Source organism: Silene latifolia, chromosome 11, assembly GCF_048544455.1.
Source record: "Silene latifolia isolate original U9 population chromosome 11, ASM4854445v1, whole genome shotgun sequence".
Classification (NCBI taxonomy): Eukaryota; Viridiplantae; Streptophyta; class Magnoliopsida; order Caryophyllales; family Caryophyllaceae; genus Silene; species Silene latifolia.
In genome coordinates, this window is record NC_133536.1 from 132,590,062 (window position 1) to 132,596,553 (window position 6,492).

Sequence of the window (6,492 nt, forward strand, 5' to 3'; positions counted from 1 at the left end):
TATGAGAGTCGGAAGTGAAAATTACCTCCGGATAATTAGATAATTGCTCAATGACCGGAGTTGTTGATGGTGTAGCTTCCATAGGGGGATCTTGTTGAACCTCCAACATTGCCTCATGGACTATCAATGCCTTTGACAATTGTTTTGCTTGAAGAGTTTGTTGCCTTTTTGAAAGTGTCTTCTTTGGGGGTGCCTTGTTGCCTCCTTTAGTTCTTGCCATTCTTGATTACACCAAAGAAAGATTGAAATCTTCAATTTTTAATTATCCCAAATCGATTTAAGATGAAAGAATGTTGCTTTGTATCTTAAAAATCGACTCAAAGGTTGAAGATTTTGGTGTTTGAATCAATTGTTGTTGTAAAAGGAGTGATTAATTTTTGTTGTGAGGAAGTCTGGATTTGATTTTGTTGATGTAGAGGATGAGGGTTTTTGGGGTTTTTGGGTTTTGGGTAGTATTTGAATGTAGAAGAAATGAAAATGAATGAGGGAAAGGGGTTTATGAGACCCGTTATTTTTGAAACAGCAGCAGGGGACGAGCGGATTGCATTCTGGGACGCTCGGATTCTTCGCATTTTCCTCAGGAAATGACGCAACAGGATGAGCGTCTTTCATGAAAGACGAGCGGATTCTTCAATTTGAGACGAGCGGATTCTTTGGAAGACGCTCGGATTCTGTTACAGGGTGATCCTTTAGAAACCAACAGCATAAAGACGAGCGTCTTCTCTATAAGACGAGCATCCTGAATCAGACGAGCTGATTCTCAATTGGGACGCTCGGATTCTGTGACAGACCATTTTCTTGAATTCCACAGCTATGCCAGACGGGCATCTGGTGACATTGGACGCTCGAATTCCTCAGGACGAGCGAATTCTCCTTTTGGCCGCTCGGATTCCTCCTTGTCCACACGGATTGAGGTCCATCCGTGGGTACTGAATAACCCGTAACATTTTCATTCTTCAATTCTCGTGTTCTTCATTGTGGGGGCACTACAAAGGCATGAATAGCCAAGGTAATTGCTATCCCCACACTAAGTCAAAGCACTACACATCAATAAAATCATAAGTCCTTCTCTCACTTCTCTCAAAAATGATAAATATCTTGATCAAGGCACAAAAATATAAATCCAAAAATGACAAAAATGCAATGTAAAAATTGAAATGCAAGTTAGGGAGTAAGAATATTTACAAATGGTGGTTTAGGGAGGACTCCACCAAACTCTCATCCAATGTGAGATGTCAAGGGGGCATGTTCAAGGTGTTGTTGATGTTACTCAACACCTTGAAGAAGTAGTCGAAAGCTAGTTCATTGTCATGATAAAGATCCTCAATAGATCTTTGTACTTGTTGTTCTCCGTGATGGTCTTTGTTCATAGCATTACCAATGTAGGGATTGAATATCCCCTCGAACTCATCATCCCAAAGACCGCAAACTTCATCTACTTGATCATTGAAAATTTCTTGAGTTGATAGAGACAACTCTCCTTCTTTCTTGTTTTGGCCAATGAGGCCATCCTCTTCACTTGTCATGGGTGAGCTTTTCAAGCTCTCTTTGTTGCAATTCTCTTGCTCATTGAATGGAGCATCATCAACTTTCTTTTTCCATTGGAATTCCGACTTCTTCCTATCATCCTTCCGGCTATAGTGATCAACCATAAAGCATGGTTCATGTAAACGGGGAGCTCTCATGGTCTTGTCAAGATAGAAAGTTATGGTCTCGTCTCCTACTTCTAGAGTAAGCTCTCCGTGCTTCACATCTATTACCGCACCTGCGGTGTGCAAGAAAGGTCTACCTAGAATGATCGGAATATTGGAGTCTTCTACCATGTCAACAATGACAAAGTCCACCGGGATGAAGAATTTGCCGATTCTCACGGGAACATCTTCCCATATCCCTAATGGTGTCTTCGTCGATCTATCGGCCATTTGGAGTGTGATGTTGGTACATTTAAGCTCTCCCATCACTAGCCTTTTACTAACCGAATACGGCATAACACTCAAGCTTGCTCCTAGATCACACAAAGCCTTGTTGATCGTGGTGTCGCCAATGGTACACGGTATTGAGAAGCTTCCCGGGTCTTTAAGTTTCGGAGGTGAACTCCCTTGAAGGATTGCACTACTCACCTTAGTGAAGGTGATAGTTTCAAGCTTCCGGATCGACTTCTTTTTCGTAAGGATGTCTTTCATGTACTTTGCATAGGCCGGCACGTGATTGATTAATTCCGTGAACGGAATCGAGACTTCCAAATTCTTCACAATTTTCATATATTTTCCAAGTTGGTCATCAAACTTAGGTTTAGCTTGACGACTTGGGAATGGAAGTCTAATCACAATGGGCTCTTTCTCCTTGGCCTTCTCTTCACTTTTCTTTGAAACTTCTTCTTTTGATGGTTCTCCTTCCTTAGAGTTTTGCACAACTTCTTCTTTGTCACTAGCTTTCACAACTTCATCCTCAACTTGCTTCTTTGGTCCTTCATACCTCGTACAACTCCTCAAGTGAATGGCACTAACCGTTTCATGTCTTGGGGGATTACCTTGAGGTTGTAATTGCCCCTTTTGTCTTTGAGAGTTTGAAGATTCTAGTTGGGTCAATTGAGTTTCCAACATTTTTGTGTGGGCTAGGATGTTGTTGATGGTGATGTCCTTTGCTCGGCTATCTTTTTGCATTTGAGTGAAAAATTCTTGTTGATTCTTTTGCATTTGAAGGACCGCTTTTTGAACATCAAAACCTTGGTCATTTTGTTGATTGTATGGAGTTTGATTTTGGTAACCTTGGTTTTGATTGAAAAAGGGTCTTTGGTTTTGGTTTCTCATGGGAGGTGGGGTGTATGGTTGTTGAGGGTTTTGAACATTTTGGCTTTTGTATGAGAGATTTGGGTGGAATTTGGTGTTTTCATTGAAATAATTGGAATAAGGGGTACCACTCTTGTATGCTTGAAAAGCATTCACTTGTTCATTAGTTCCCCTACATTCACTTTGATTATGTCCCAAAGTTCCACAATTCTCACATATCCCACTTGGGATTGATGAAGAGGCTACCATGGCATTAACATGATGCTTTGGTGATTTTGAGGCTTCTTCAAGTTTAGCCATAGCCTTCTCAAACTTCAAGTTAATGGTATCAATATGAGCACTAAGTTGAGCACCCAATTGAGTAATAGAGTCCACTTCATGCTTTCCTCCTCTAGTAGCCTTGCGAGGTCTACTATATTGTGAATTATGGACCGCCATTTCCTCAATCTTGTTCCAAGTTTGATTATCGTCAACTTCGGTAAACATAACATTTAATCCCATGTTGAGAATGTTTCTTGAGTCTTCATAAAGACCATTCCAAAATTGTTGTACCAAGAACCACTCGCTAAGTCCATGATAAGGACATGAGCGACAAATTCCTTTGAACCGCTCCCAAGCTTCATACAAAGATTCTTCATCCTTTTGCTTAAAACCCGTAATTTGAGCTCTTAGCATGTTAGTGTTTTCCGGAGGGTAGAATTTTTTGTAGAAAGCTAGAGCTAACTTCTTCCAAGAGTCAATTCCAAGAGTAGCCTTATCAAGGCCTTTCAACCATTGTTTTGCGGTGCCAATTAGAGAAAAAGGAAATAAGACCCATCGAATTTGGTCTTGAGTCACACCGGTTTGTGAAATCGCATAACAATATTCACAAAAAGTATCCATGTGAGAGTGAGGGTCTTCACTAGGCGTCCCCCCAAATTTGGCTTCTTTCAACTAATTGGATAAATGCGGATTTAGCAATGAAATTTCCGGTTAAGTGTTGTGCTGTGGGAGTACCATTGGGTAGGTTCTCCTCGGTTGGTACGGAATGTGATGAAAATTTAGGCATTGTGGGTTGATTTTGTGTTGGATTTGGTGTTGGGTTCTCCTCACCTTCTCTTGCAAAAGGGTTGATGAACTCAATAGTATTTGGTTGAATATCTACAACCTCACCAATACCTCTTAAAGTAGCTCTAGCAAGTCTTCTATTGGTTGTCAAAGTCCTTTCAATCTCGTGATCAATGGGTAACAAGTTACCTTGTGATCTTTTAGACATGCAAAATATCAAACAACTCGAAAATAATTAGAACAAACCTTGAGGAGTTTTAATTTCCCAAGGGAAAGAAAGACACAACTAATAACAATCTAAGAAAATCAAATCAAGTTAACACCGTCCCTGGCAACGGCGCTATTTTTGGTCGGACTCACTTGGAGCTTAATTTTCGGTAACTTGTCATTAGGAGCACCTAGACAAAAACAATATTTATAACTTCACAAACAACTCTCCTATTAGTAAAGACACAAGTAAAGGTCGGATCCCAAGGGACGGGTATTGATGTAGGATTTTCGATTGCAAGTAGCGGTGTCTAGGGGTGTCACGATTTGGGTTGAGATAAGAAGATCACTAAACTAAATAGCAATAAAAGTAAACAAGCAAGATGATTAAAATGAGATGTAAACAATTGATAAAAAGCACTAGGGTGTCATGGGGTCATAGGGGATTCATGGGAATTGATCATACAAACATATTCTCAAATTATAAGCAAGCAATTATTGTTGTGATGGATTGAGTTGGTTTATATCTTACAATCCTAGGAAGGTTTGGGTCCTGGAGCCGAATCGATTAGATTGTACAACGCCTACAAGTCGACTTAATCCTCCCTACTCAACTATATGCAAGGTCTAATGAGACTCGAGTTGGTTTATATCTTACAAGTCACATTGAAAAGGTAAGTGATGGGTAAAAAATGCAAGGATTAATAGGCTTGCATTTCATCAAACATAACATGTGCATAAGTTGAGATCACAACAAGCAAGCAAATAAATTATGAAAACATATTAATTTAAGCATGAATCATCCCCCATGTTGGTTTCCCCTAATTACCCATTAACCGTAGTTAAGAAAACTACTCACTCATTATCAAATTTAACATGTTAACAAGGTTGTCAATCACATTAACAAAGCAAAACATGATGAACAAGTAAGAAAGATTAACAATAATTAAAAAGGGATTAATAGAATTATAGCTACTAATGATTCCAAAATAAAGCAAAGAATAATAGAAGTACGTGATGAATGATTGGAAGGTTGTCAATCTCCCAATAATAACCCAAATAATCTTCAATTACCCAAAATAAAAGATGAACAAAAGAGAAATTAAGGAAATGAGATTTGTATTAATATTTGATTAGAAGTTGATTACAAGATTAAGAAGAGATTAGAATTATATAAACTACACTAAATATTGATAAGAAGACCATGATTTTCTAATTAGACTAATGGGGTATTTATAGTGGGGATTAGGTACATAAACTAGGGTTTACTAAGGGCTTAAATGACGATTAAGTCCTTGAGGAATCGCTCCTCTCAAAGAAGATGCCGGTCTCCTTTTTGCCGATCTTTCATAAATATGCGCATCTTTCATGGAGGGAAGAAGAGGACGTATGGGCCTGTAAGAGAATCCGAGCGTCCAAGGGGTCGGGACGTGCGGATTCTGGAGTGGCTGGACGTGCGTCTTCATGGTTGGACGAGCGTCCCTCGGGCAAAGACGCTCGGATTCCTGAAGTGTTGGACGGGCGTCTTCATGGCTGGACGAGCGGATCTCGTCACAACTTCCCTTTTCTTCTTTTCTTCCTCTCTTCTTCCAATAATCCTCCGGGATTCAGTCGGGGATGCAAGGATTTCTTCATCATTGCCCATCTATTATAATATGTACAAAGGCCTTCTAGTCTTGTCTTCTCTTTGATGCTTGGTCATTAGATTCGATCAATTTAGCTGTATTTTGCCATGAAAATGCAAGGTTTGCACTCCTCTCCTACCAAGGAAACAAAACCTCAAAGAATATGCAAAACAAAGGACTAAAGATAGTAAATGACCCAAATATGCACTAAAAAGCATAGGAACGAGGCTAATTCGGGGACTAAATATGCTCAAATAATGGTCACATCAACCTGGCGAGGAATACCCTGAGAGTCTCCTCTGGCTTCTGTGTAATCCTGTAAAGATCACTGGACCGTTTCTCCAAATCCCTGCTGCTTGCAAACTGCTGGTTGAAGTTGTTGATCAGCTTGGCAAAAGAATGGACGCTCCCAGTTGGCAGGTTGATGTACCATTTTAGAGCAGGTCCGGTCAGGGTTATTCCAAATACCTTACACATGCAGACTTGCCTAAACTCACTGGGATAGATGCAGCTAACATTTTTTGTTTGTAGAGAGCTACATGATTATGTGGGTCCGTGGTCCCATCATAAATCTTCATTGACGGAATCACAAACTTTTTAGGCAGGTCCACTTTCGCTATTTCGTCTATAAAAGGCGAATCAGCATAGCTATCAGGAGTAGGTTCTTCTAAACTGGCAGGGACTCCAGGTATTTTTTTCGAATTTTTCATTTAGCTTCTTGATTTCCTGGACTACTGCCATCGTGATAGTTACTGCAGATTCATCAAGTTTTTCATTTTTATTATTTGGCTTACCATCGCCATCAGCATTGATAAATTTAGAGC

General features: G+C 39.9%; 1 non-coding gene across 1 annotated transcript; it reads left to right on the forward strand.

The window, feature by feature from the left end:
- Positions 1-3,357: 3,357 nt before the first annotated feature.
- Positions 3,358-3,464, forward strand: LOC141616272 (small nucleolar RNA R71). Its single transcript, XR_012530627.1, has one exon. It is a non-coding gene; the product is annotated as a small nucleolar RNA R71 (small nucleolar RNA).
- The last annotated feature ends 3,028 nt before the right edge of the window (positions 3,465-6,492 follow it).